Source organism: Equus caballus, chromosome 9 (assembly GCF_041296265.1).
Source record: "Equus caballus isolate H_3958 breed thoroughbred chromosome 9, TB-T2T, whole genome shotgun sequence".
Lineage (NCBI taxonomy): Eukaryota > Metazoa > Chordata > Mammalia > Perissodactyla > Equidae > Equus > Equus caballus.
Window position 1 is genome coordinate 15,868,929 of NC_091692.1, and position 12,716 is coordinate 15,881,644.

General features: G+C 39.9%; 1 long non-coding RNA gene across 1 annotated transcript; it reads left to right on the forward strand.

Moving 5' to 3' along the window:
* The first annotated feature begins 2,214 nt into the window (after nt 1-2,214).
* Nucleotides 2,215-3,892, forward strand: LOC102150792 (uncharacterized). Its single transcript, XR_290812.3, has 3 exons — nt 2,215-2,435; nt 2,604-2,696; nt 3,104-3,892. It is a non-coding gene; the product is annotated as an uncharacterized lncRNA (long non-coding RNA).
* Nucleotides 3,893-12,716: the final 8,824 nt, after the last annotated feature.

Consider the following 12,716-nt stretch of genomic DNA (forward strand, 5'->3'; position numbering starts at 1 on the left):
ATGGCTGCCTTCTCACTATGTCTTCACATGGCCTTTCCTTGGTGTGTGTGTGTAGAGGACAGCAAGCTCTCTTGTGTCTCTTCTTATAAGGACGCTAATCCTATTGGATCAGGACCCCACTCTTATGATGCCATTTAATCTTAATTTCTTCCCTAGAGGACCCCCTTCTCCAAATACAGCCTCACTAGGGGTTATGGCTTCAGTATATGAATTTCCAGGGGACACAAACATTCAGTCCATAAGACTTGGTTAAGGTGATGATCGCCAGCTCTCACCATTGTAAAGGTATTTTCCCCATTACCTTAACAAGGAATATGTAGGGTGACTCTTTCGTACATTGTGACTATCCTGTTGCACAAACATCTTCACCTTGTGTCTTTTTAGCATGCACTGATGATCCTTGCCTGAGTCAATGTCTTTATTAGGGTTTGGAAAATAGTGTATTTTTAGTTGTATCTCTCTTCTTATATTTATTATCTGGCATTCTTCTGTAAAAGTGAGATTTCCCTCATTGACTGGTGGATCAATCAATTTGATCTTTTTGAAAACTCTTTGAAAGGTGGATGGCCAATATTATCAGTCATTAGGGAAATTCAAATCAGAACTACACTGAGATACCACTTAACCCCCACTAGGATGGCCAAAGTAAAAAAGACAGACAATGACAAGTGTTTACAAGGATGTGGAGAAATTGAAACCCTCATATATATTTGGTGGGATTGTAAAATAGTGTAACCGCTATGGAAAATAGTTTGGCAGGTCCTCGAAATATTAAAATAGAGTTACCATAGGACAGTAATTTCACTCCTAGATATATCTTCAAGAGAAATGAAAAAACATATATCCACAAAAAACCCTTGCATGTGAATGTTCATGGCATTATGAATAATAGCCCCAAAGTGGAAACAGTCTAATGTCCATCAACTGATGAATTGATTAAAAAAAGTGATATTTTTCATTCCATTCATATAATGGAATATTCTTTGCCAATAAAAAGAAATGAAGTACTGATCCATATAGATTTTGGCAACAGGAAGTGGTGCACTGATGTAACAAATACCTAAAAACGTGGAAGTGGCTGGAATTGGATAATGGGTAGAAGTCAAAAGAATTTTGAGAACCATAATAGAAAAGCCTAGATTGCCTCGAAGAAACTGTTGGTACAAATATCGACGTTAAATGTGCTTCTGGTGGAGGCTCAGAAAGAAGTGAGGACCATGGCAGAGAAAGCTTCTATAATCTTAGAGAGTACATGTATCATTATGAACACAATGTTGGTAGAAATCTGAATATTACAAACATTTCTATGGGGCTGGCCCTGTGGCTGAGTGCTTAGAATTCTGTGAGCTCTGCTTTGGCGGCCTGAGCTCATGGGTTTGGATCCCAGGCGTGGACCTACTCCACTTGTCAGCCAGGCTCTGGAGGCATCCCACATACAAAATAGAGGAAGAGTGGCACAGATGTCAGCTCAGAGCTAATGTTCCTCAAGCAACAAAAAAAAAAAGAAGAAGAAGATTGGCAGCAGATGTTAGCTCAGGCAAATCTTCCTCACCAAAAAAACCTGAGCAAACAAACAAACAAAAACAAAAACAAACAAAACACATTTCTTGTAAGGGCTCAAAAAGAAGGTAAGAACACACTACTGGAAACTGGAGGAAAGAGATGATCTTTGTTACATACTGGCAGAAAATGTGGCTGAAATGTGTTCCACAATTTTGTGGAAAATAAAACTTATAACTGATGAACTTAAGTATTTAGCTGAGCAGCTTTCGAAGCAAAGAGTTGGAGGTATGATCTGATTTCCTCTTGCTGCTTACAGTAAAATTTGAAAGGAAAGCAACAAATTGAGGAAGAAACTGTTAAGCAAAAAGGAACTAGCACTTTATGATTTGGGAAATTCTCATCCTATCCAGATTGCAAAAGATGCTATACTTAGGAAATTCATTCCTGGGAAGCATGCTCTGGAAAGAAGGCAAGAATGTGACTGGCTGGACAACTTTTTGCTGAAGAGATGAGGCGTATGACTCGGATCCAGTCCACCATCTCAGTAGGAGTCAGGAATGGAGAGTAGGGTATGCAGGAAGGGTGTATGGAGGACCCTCTTGTCTAACAGGGCGGTGATTCATGGCTTACACAGGAGACTCACAAGGTTTTGAGAATGTTCTATCAGCGGGAACGTTGCCAGCTTGGACTGAAAGGGACAGAGGTTGGACTAAATAAAGAAGGCTGTGGGACACCCAACATTCTACAGGCAGGAAATGGGCTCATGGAGCTACTCAGCAGCAAACATGTGCTAACCTCAAGAAAGAGGAAGAATGACTCCCAGGGCAGAGCCTTGGGCCCAGAGAGCAGAGCCGCAGGCACAGAGGTAGATGGCAGTGGGACCATGCCTGCTAAGGCCTGTGGAGCTGTGAGACACAGAGGTTGCTCGTAAGGTGTGAAACTTAACAGAATTTACCCTGCTGCATTTCAGACTTGCTGGGAACCAATGACCCTTTTATGCTGTCCATTTTCTCCTTTTTGGAATGAGAATATAACTATTATCCTATGCCTGTCCCAGCCTTGTTTTTTGGAAGCAGATAACTTGTTTTCTCCTTTCACAGGTCTACAGTTGGAGAAGAATTTTGCCCCAAGATAGCTCCTACCAAGAGTCTCACACGTCCCTGATTTAGATGATAAGATTTGGAACTTTTGAGGTAATGACCTTTAGATGAGATTTTGGACATAGAGTTGATGCTGCAATGGGTTGAGACTTTGGGGTTTGTTGGGATGGGGTGAATGTATTTTTCATGTGGAATGGTTGTGCATTTTTGGGCAGACTAGTGGGTTGGATGAGGCCCCACAAAGATATGTCCATGTTCTAATTCCTAGGAGCTGTGAATGTTACTTTATTTGGAAAAAAGAATTCGTACCTTGTGACTATCCTGTTGCACAAACATCTTCATCTGGTGTCTTTTTAGCATGCATTGATGATCCTTGCCTAAATCAATGTCTTTATTAGGGTTTAAAGGCCTTTGCATATGTAATTGAGTTAGGATCTTGAAATGAGATCATCCAGGATTATTCCAGTGGGCCCTAAATCCAATGACAAGTGTCTTTATAGGAGACACGCAGAGGACAGAGAGAGAAGAGGCAGGCAATGTGACCATGGTAGCGGAGACTGAAGAGATGTGGCCACCAGTCAAGGAATGCCTGAAGCCATCAGAAGCTGGAAGAGAGAGAGGAATGGATAGGCCCCTAGAAGGATTGGAGGGAGCGTGTCCCTAATGATACTTTGATTTTGGACTTCTGGTCTTGAGAATTGTGAGAGAATAAATTTCTGTTGTTTTAAGCCTCTGAATTTGTGGCTGTTTGTTACAGCAGCTACAGGAAAGTAGTACAGATTTTGGTACATTTTGATAAGTCAAAGCAACCAGTTACAAAAGACCATATATTGTATGATTTCATTTATACGAAATGTCCAGAACAGGCAAATCTATGGAGATGGAAAATAGATTAGTGGTTGCAGGGGCTAGAGGTAGAAGGAATGAGAGTGACTGCTAATCCATATGGGGTTTCCTTCTGGGTGATAAAAATGTTCTGCAGTTAGATAGTGGTGATGGTTGCACAGTTCTGTGAATATACTAAAAACTACTGAATTTTATGCTTTAAACCTGTTAATTTTATGATATGTGAAATGTATTTCAATAAAGCTATTGTAAAAAATTTAACATTATAAGGTTTTCTTAACATTAATTTTATATTATATCTCTCTTCTCTTCTGGAAAATTAAAAAAAAATAAAATCAATGTATTTGTTTGCTTAATCCTAGTAGATACCTAAAAGGACTTCAAAATTACAACATCTATCTTACCATGTCATTACAACAATAAAAACACTAAGTGAATTTTAAGGATCTTTTTTGTAATTCTTTTAGTCTTTAGACTATATTCCACAAAAAAATACGTAGTCCAAATATGTGTTTAAAAAGTTACTTGAAATACATTTTTGCTTTCTGTCAGTATGGTACTCATTTGGTATAGAATTAACTTTGTTTCTGTTTCTTCTGAATTTTAGAGTTGTTTTCCCTTTTTTTTTTGATTTGATTTAATCTATTCCCTGAACATTTAAGACATTTACATGGGTCAAAAACCAAAACTATATAAAAAGGTATATTCGAGAAAGTCTTGCTTCCATCTGTTTCCCTTCCCTCCCGTTCCCCATTCTCTACCTCCCTGGGCTAACTCTATTAGTATTCATTTCTGTTTATCTTTCCAGAATTTCTGGAAATATAAATAAAATTAAAAAAATATACAAATATATATATGTATATAGTTTTTCTTATTTTATCTCCTTTCTACACAAACGGTAGCATTTTTTTCACTTAATGTGTGCTGGAAACCATTCAAATTACTCATCAGTACATAGAAACCATTTTTTTCTGTGACTGTATGTACTTTATTGTGTGGGTAGTTTATTCCGTCAGTTCCTTACCGGTGAATATTTGCGTTGTTTCCAATCTTTTGATATTACAAACAATTCTGCAATTACTAACCCTCTGCATCTGTTGTTCAGTATTAATCCATCTGCAGGATAGGTTCCTAGAAGTAAGATTAGCGGTAAACGCGTCTGTCATTTACTCCCACCGGCCACATGTAACAGTGCCAATTTCCCTGCAGCGTCACCAGGCGAATGTATTGTCAAGCTTTTGGATTTTTGCCAATCTGATATGTGAGCAGTTATATCTCAATGCTGTTTCAATTCACATTTCTCTTATGAGTTGCGGTTGAGCATCTTTTTCACGTGTTCACAAGCAAATGGCCTTTCTTTTTCTGAGAACTGTTTTTTTTAAACTTTTTTATAGGGATTTTATTTCCCTCAAAATTTAAGAGCTTTTTATGTACTGGTTCTTTGTGATGTAAATTGTAAATATTTTCTCACAGATTATCATTTGTCTTTTGACGTTTCCTTGTAATCGCTTTTGAAATGGCGAAAATAACATTACAATGAAGTCAAAGAAAAGGTTTATTCTATGGCCTCAACATAACTTTTTATTTTGCAAATTTCCTCCTAGATATGTCCATATTCATGTTCAGATGTAATCAATTCTAATTACTGGTCATATCTTTTGTATTCTGCTTTTGTCACTTAAAATTAGGTGATAAGTCGCTTGGATGGGTCCCATTCTAACTGATTAATTTCGTGACGGATGGTAATTTCTTAAAAAGGAATCAGTATGCTCTGGCGTCTGGAGTCCTGATTCACTTCCCGGCCTCTCAAGGTCAGCGGAAGTTGTTTGCAGGCACAAATCAAATCCTCCCCAGCACCTGCAAGACTGAGTCCGTTCTGGGGCCAACAGCAACTGTATGCGAGTTCCGTGTGGCATCTTGAGACTAGTTAATCCCATGGCTTTTATGCCCATCCTCCATCACTCCCCACAGGGCCAGCTCCTGTCGTTTCATTTCAGGGTGGCTGGTGCTTCTGACATGCGCACAGCCATCTCATTCCGCCCCCCTTCGTCCTCCCCCTTCCCCTCCCCCACTCCGCTCCTAGCTCTGTCCTGGCCTTGTGTACTCAACATCATGTTTACAGTTAAGAGTGTGGAGATAATTTCCTCAATGTCTGAATCTGCTAATAGAATTTTTCTCTTTTGCTGGAGGAGGTTAGTGCTCCCTCTCACTTCCAATCTTGCTTTAAATAGTTTTTTGCCAAGTACAAAGTGGCCAGGTTCATAATTCTAAATAAATGAAAAGCACAATTTTATGATTTTTTTTGAAGCCTAAAGCTCTTTTTGATGTAACATAAACATCTTGGCCATCTAAATAATCTGTAGAAACAACACGGTTTATTTTTGCTTCTGGTTTTTAGAAAGATGGTTACATAATGAGTCTAGCCGCATCTTAATTTGAGTGCATTTCTCATTGTCCTATTTTTCCTTCTTGTTAAGTAGGAGAGTATATTTGGGGGGGTGGTTGTTATTTAAAGATGACAATATAGGATACATGTCTTTTCCTGGGGTCACTATTTCATCTTTAATTTCAGTATTCCAGAAGAACTTTTTTTTTTTAAAGATTGGCACCTGGGCTAACAACTGTTGCCAACCTTCCTTTTCTTTCTTCCTTTTTTTTTTTTAAGGATTGGCACCTGGGCTAACAACTGTTGCCAATCTTTTTTTTTTTTTTTCTGCTTTATCTCCCCAAACCCCCCCTGTACACAGTTGTATATCTTAGTTGCATATCCTTCTAGTTGTGGGATGTGGGACGCCGCCTCAACGTGGCCTGACGAGCAGTGCCATGTCCACGCCTAGGATCCGAAGCCTGGGCCACCGCAGTGGAGCGCGCGAACTTAACCACTCGGCCACGGAGCCGGCCCCCAGAAGAACTTTTAAAGCTATGATACTAGTAACAATGGTGACTTATATCAAACCTTCATGTTGTACACCTTAAATATATACAATTTTAATTTGTTAATGACTCAATAAAGCTGGAGAACATTTGTAAAAATGAATAAAATATCTGTTGACAAAACAAAGAACAATGGAGTCTTGTATCTATATAGCATGCTATTACTCACAAATGTTTTTGCATATATTATCTCATTGGACTCTGGCCAGTTACTTCTCTGACAGCAGTTTAGTGGGAGAATTTGTTAAATTCTCTAGAACCTTCAAAAACTTGTCTAAAGTCTTTGTGAAACTTTATTTCATTTTTTTTTCCGGCTTTATTGAGATATAATTGGCATACGACATTGTGTAAGTTTAAGGTGTAAAATGTGTTAATTTGATATATGTATACACTGCAAAATGATTCCCACAATAAGAATAGTGAACATATCCATCACCTCACACAGTTACCATTTTTCTTTTTTGTAGTAAGAAATTTTAAGATCTACTCTCTTAGCAACTTTCCAGTATACAATATAGTATTGTTAACCATGCCATACATTAGATCCTCAGAACTTGTTCCCTTTATAACTGGAAGTTTGTACCCTTTGATCACCTTCATCCATTTCCCCCATGCCCTTGGCCCTGGCAACTACCAATCTACTCTTGGTTTTTTCAGATTCTACATATAAGTGAGAGCATACAATAGTTGTTTTTCTCTGTCTGACTTATTTCACTTAGCATAAATGCCCTCAAGGTCCATCCACGTTGTCACAAATGACAGAATTTCCTTCTTTTTTATGGCAGAATAATATTCCACTGTATACACATATATATTACCTTTTCTTTATCCATTCATTTGTCAATGGACACTTAGGTTGTTTCCATATCTTGGTTATTGTAAATAATGCTGCAATGAACATGGGGGTGCATACCTCTATTTGAGATAGTGATTTCATTTCCTTTCGATACATACTCAGAAGTGGATTTCCTGGGTCATGTTGTAGTTTTACTCTTAACTTTTTGAGGAACCTCCATACTGTCTTCCATGGTGGCTGCACCAACTTACATTCCCAGCAACAGGACACAAGAGTTCCCTTTTCTCCATATCCTCGCCAGCACTTATCACTTGTCTTTTTTATTTTTTCATTTTTGAACTGAGGTATAACTGACATATTACATTATATGAGTTCAGATGTACAATGTAATGATTTGATATATTGATATATTGCAAATTGATCACCACAATAAATCTAGTTAACATCCGTCACTGCATCGCTTGTCTTTTTGATAATAGCCATTCTTACAGGCGTGAAGTGATAGCTCACTGTGGGTTTGATTTGCATTTCCCTGATGATCAGTGATGTCGAACACCTTTTCATGTACCTGTTGGCCATCTGCATGTCTTCTTTAGAAAAATGTCTGTTCAAATCCTTTGCCCATTTTAAAATCAGATTATTTGCTTTTTTGCCATTAAGTTGTTTGAATTCCTTTTATATTTTGGATATTATCCCCTTATCAGATATTTGTTTGCAAATATTTTCTCTCATTCCATAGGTTACCTTTTCATTTTGTTGATTGTTGCTTCTTTTGCTGTGCAGAAGCTTTCTAGTTTGATGTAGTCCCACTTATTTATGTTTGCTTTTGTTGCTCATGCTTTTGGTGTCATAGCCAAAATATCGTTGCCAAGACCAATGTCAAGGAGTTTTTTCTTTTTTCTTTCTTTCTTTTTTCTTTTTGAGGAAGATTAGCCCTGAGCTAACATCTGCTGCCAATTCTCCTCTTTTTGCTGAGGAAGACTGGCCCTGAGCTAACATCCATGCCCATCTTCCTCTACTTTATATGTGGGATGCCTGCCACAGCATGGCTTGCCAAGCCATGCCATGTCTGCACCCGGGATCCAAAGTGGCGAACCCCGGGCCGCTGAAGAAAAACATGCAAACTTAAGTGCTATGCCACCGGGCTGGCCCCAAGGAGTTTTTTCTTATGTTTTCTTCTAGGAGTTTTATGGCTTCAGGTCTTACAAATAAGTCTTTCTAGTCATAGGCTGCATAATGATGTTTCAGTCAGTTACAGACCACATATATGGCAGTGGTCCCATAAAATTATAATGGAGCTGAAAATTTCTATCACCTACTGATGTCATAACCATTGTAACATTGTAGTGCTACATGTCACTCATGTGTGTGTGGGGTGCTGGTGCAAACAAATCTGCTGCACTGCCAGTCATATGTAAGCATAACACGTACAATTATGTACAGTACTTAATACTTGATGATGATAAATGACTATGTTACTGGTTTATATATTTACTATACCATACTTTTAATCATTCTTTTAGAGTGTACTCTTTCTCATGGTGCCAGATCACAAAGGGTTTAACAGTATGCTGTGTCACGCTGGCAGCAGCTTCACGCATTGTGTGTTTATTATGTCTCATGGTTGCATCATTTTCTCTTGTGTTTGATTTAGTCTCATGTTATTTTGTCCATCATGGCCCCTAAGCATACAAAATCCACTGCTAATGTTGCCAGTAAGAGGCCATGTTGAGTGAGTGACCTGGAAATAAAATTAAAAGTGATTAAGGCAGGGGTTGGCCCTATGACATAGTGGTTAAATTCACGCACTCCACTTTGGTGGCCGGGCACAGACCTACACATGGCTCATCAAGTCATGCTGTGGCAGCCATCCCACATATAAAGTAGAGGAGGTTGGGTGGTGGATGTTAGCTCAGGGCTAATCTTCCTCAAAAAAAAAAAAGTGATTAAGGACTACAAAGGTGAAAAACCAGTGATCATTTTTGCTTGCCAGTCAGGCATGTCCCATTTCACCATAGCTATGATCTTGAAGACTAAGAACAAAGTGACAGAACCTGTTAAAGTATCTGCTTCATTGAAGGCAATAAGACTAACAAAAATTCTAGAAGGGCCTCTATCTTACCTTAGAAACTTCTAATGACCTGGATTGAAAACTGGACACGGAAGCATCTCTCTCAGCACCATGCTGATCACGGCCAAAGGAAAAAGTTTGTTTGCGATGTTAAATGAAAAGGCTGGACTCAACTCCAATGTTGAATTTACTGCTAGCTCTGGGTGGTTTAAACGATTCAAGAATAGTCATTCACTACATAATGTGAAAGCAAGTGGTGAGTCTGCACGTGCCGATGTGAAGGCAGCTGAAGAATTCTTGTAGCTGATGGTGGAGGAAAATTACTTGCCAAAGCAAATATTCAGTATGGATGAAATCTCCCAATTCTGGAAACAGATGCCTGAAAGGACTTTCACCCATAAGGAGGCCAAGTCATGCCAGGTTTCATAACTTTTAAGGACAGGATAACAATCTTGCTTGGGGGCAATGTTGCAGGCTGCAAATGGAAACCCTTTGTGATCTGGCACCATGAGAACCCCAGGGCCTTCAAGCATGTCAATAAGCACACACTGCCAGTGTACTCTAGGAGCAATAACAAGTCCTGGGTGACCCAGCTTCTCTTCCAAGATGCCCTCCTGAATTGCTACACCAGTGAAATGGAGAAGTACTGTTTGGGGAATAACATATCTTTCAAGATTTTGCTTACTGTTGATAATGCTCCCGGACATCCTCCTTCTATTGGTGATCTTCATCCCGATATCAAACTGGTGTTTCTCCCTCCAAACACCACCTCTTTGATCCAACCAATGAATCAAGGAGTTATAGCAGCTTTTAAGGCCTCCTACCGGAGGCTATTTGCCCAGCCTATTGCTGTAACTGAGGAAGATGCTGAGAAGACATGGACGCAATTCTGGAAGGATTACATCTATGAACGCAGCAAGAACCTTGCTTGGGCTTGGGGTGATGTCACCAAGGAGTGAATGAATGGCATCTGGAAGAAGACACTCAATATGTTTGTCCATGACTTCAAAGGATTTCCCAAAGATGAGGAGATTGAAAAAATCAATAAGGCTGTGGTTGAGCTGGGACTATCTTTTCCCCGTTGAGTATTCTTGGCTTCCTTGTCAAATATTAGTTGACTAAATGTGAAAACTTTAAATTTAAACCTTCACTCAAGATCTTCTTGACTTATTTCTATGGTTGCAGGTACTAAAGATAATAGCGGAACGGTGTGTATGGGTTTTGCAATTCTTACCATTTATCCATGTGTCTAAATGTCTAGGAACCATTTTACATATGGACCCAAGAATTCATAAAATCTTTTCACCATTTTGCTTTTCACCGTGTAAAGTGTTAATTGGGCGATTACGATGGTAATCCAGTAACTATAATCATTATTCTGAAAAATTAGTGAAAGCTTTTCTTTTAACCTGCTTACAGTGTTCTTAATTAAAATGAAGAGTAAATCGTGTGGGATATTTCTATCTTAATGAAGCGTCACTCATTCGTATCATTAAAAAGCTTTGTTTTAAAAATAGTCCCTCTTGTCAGTTTGTTAAACTGTGGTTTTCTTCCTGTCTGCGCCGTATAAACCACTAAGTGTGATTTTTATAACCTAAATGTAATCCGTTTTTTCCATTGATGTTCTTGCCTGAGGCATTCTCTTCCCCCTTATGACCAGTATTATAACAGCATTCTATTTTTGCCTCTGCAGATTGGAGTAAGGATAGACGAAGAATGGAAAATAAGGCTTCTTTGTTTGGGGCTGCTTAGTAGTTATCATGAGTGTATAATTTCTGGAACTAGACAGAGCCAAGGGCACTGTTAGCCCTTTAAAAACGGCCGAGAGAGATCATTTTCCTTTGTTGCTCTATCATTACTGTGGGATCGTGACATTTTCTCCTCACATGATTCAAAAAGCTGATCTTTACAGCTGCCTGGACGGTCCACCTGCCACGGAAAAATGATTTGGCGACTGTGCATGACTCCATTGCTCATTGTGCTCTGCGACCAGCACTCACTTTTCCATGCTAATGAATGTTAACTGATAATCCCCCGGGGTGCATTTCAGCCACTAGCTTCAGCCTTTTCCTTCATCCATTCCTCTATGAGCACAGCTCACAAGAATGGGCACGATGAATGAGTTGAGTTTCTTTTGTTTCCCTTGCCCTCACTCCTAACTGCCAAATTCAAAGGATGTTTTCCCATGTTTTCATGATTCCCTCTCCCCCTGCCACGTTTAAAATATGGTGAATTTCTTTCTGAAGCCTCCTCTTCTCTGCTCTGGTCTTTTAGGACTTGTTAACCAACTAATTTCCATTTTATCTTTCTGGCTGCTACAGCATCCACTTTGTCAATGTCTCTTTGATCAACACCTTCTAATGGTTGAAAATCCCAGGGACTCTCTAATCTCCTTGCTATTCTGCCGGAGTTTGGACAATGGGATCAGTTGCCATAGATTCAGGGACCATCTGTGCCAATCAAATCTGCTTGCCTGCCTTTGTCTCCCTCTCTGTGCACCTCCCTGGTTGAGTCAGAGCTCTCCTTCGTCTCACCCAGGACCTCCATTCTGTCTCCTGGCTGTCCAGGCTGTAGACAGTGGTACCCCATTCAGGTCTTTCCAGGCTCTATGCTGTGCGCTCAGCCTTTCCCTTCTTAAATTAAAGTCTTTCCTATCATTGGATCTCATTTTCTCAAGGTCTTACTCTTTGCAGTGCTGAGGAAGTTCCTCACCAGGCTGGCAGGTGCCTCTGTATGCCAGTTCCAGGCGAGTGGCCACGTCTCTACACCTTAGAGGTCTCTACACCTTAGAGGTTCAATGCCCCGTTCCTCTCTGTCCATCTGGTCCCTGGCCTCTTTCTCCCATCTTGCTTTTCCCAGAACCAATTTAACTCCTCTTTGCTAACTTAGGTTCAGCCAGCAGTAGGCTTATATACTGATTTTGTGCTGGGTTTCCTGGGTCCCCATGACTTCCTTATCAAGCAGCTTCATTCGGCTGCTCACTAGAGGAAACCTCCCTCGTTCTAGCAAATACTGTATGTTTCTTCTTCACTGCTCTGATTGGCCGAGTCTGTCCTCACTTGGGAAGTTTTTGATGTTCATCTGAGAAAATAATTTAGGGCCATTCTCCCCCTCTACCTTCTCGGCTTCTTCCCTGTTCCTGCCTTGTGGATTCACATGTCAGGGCTTATATTAAGATGGCAACTGCCATCCATCCACATTAGCACTGTTCTCCCTCTGAGTCCACCCCTGGCCTTGGAATTGTTATAACTCAGGGCTCGAGGCAGCCACTCAAAGTTGAATGAAGTTGAGATGAAACGTACGGGATGTCTCTGACTTACATAGTCCATCTTCCAGGGACATGGGTGACGATATGAGTAGGAACCTCGGGAGCCTTAGCAAGTCAATTACAAGGATATTTGTGAGCAGAAAGCATTTTTGTCACCTCTCAAGCATCTTAGATCTGCATATTCTATTTATCCATATT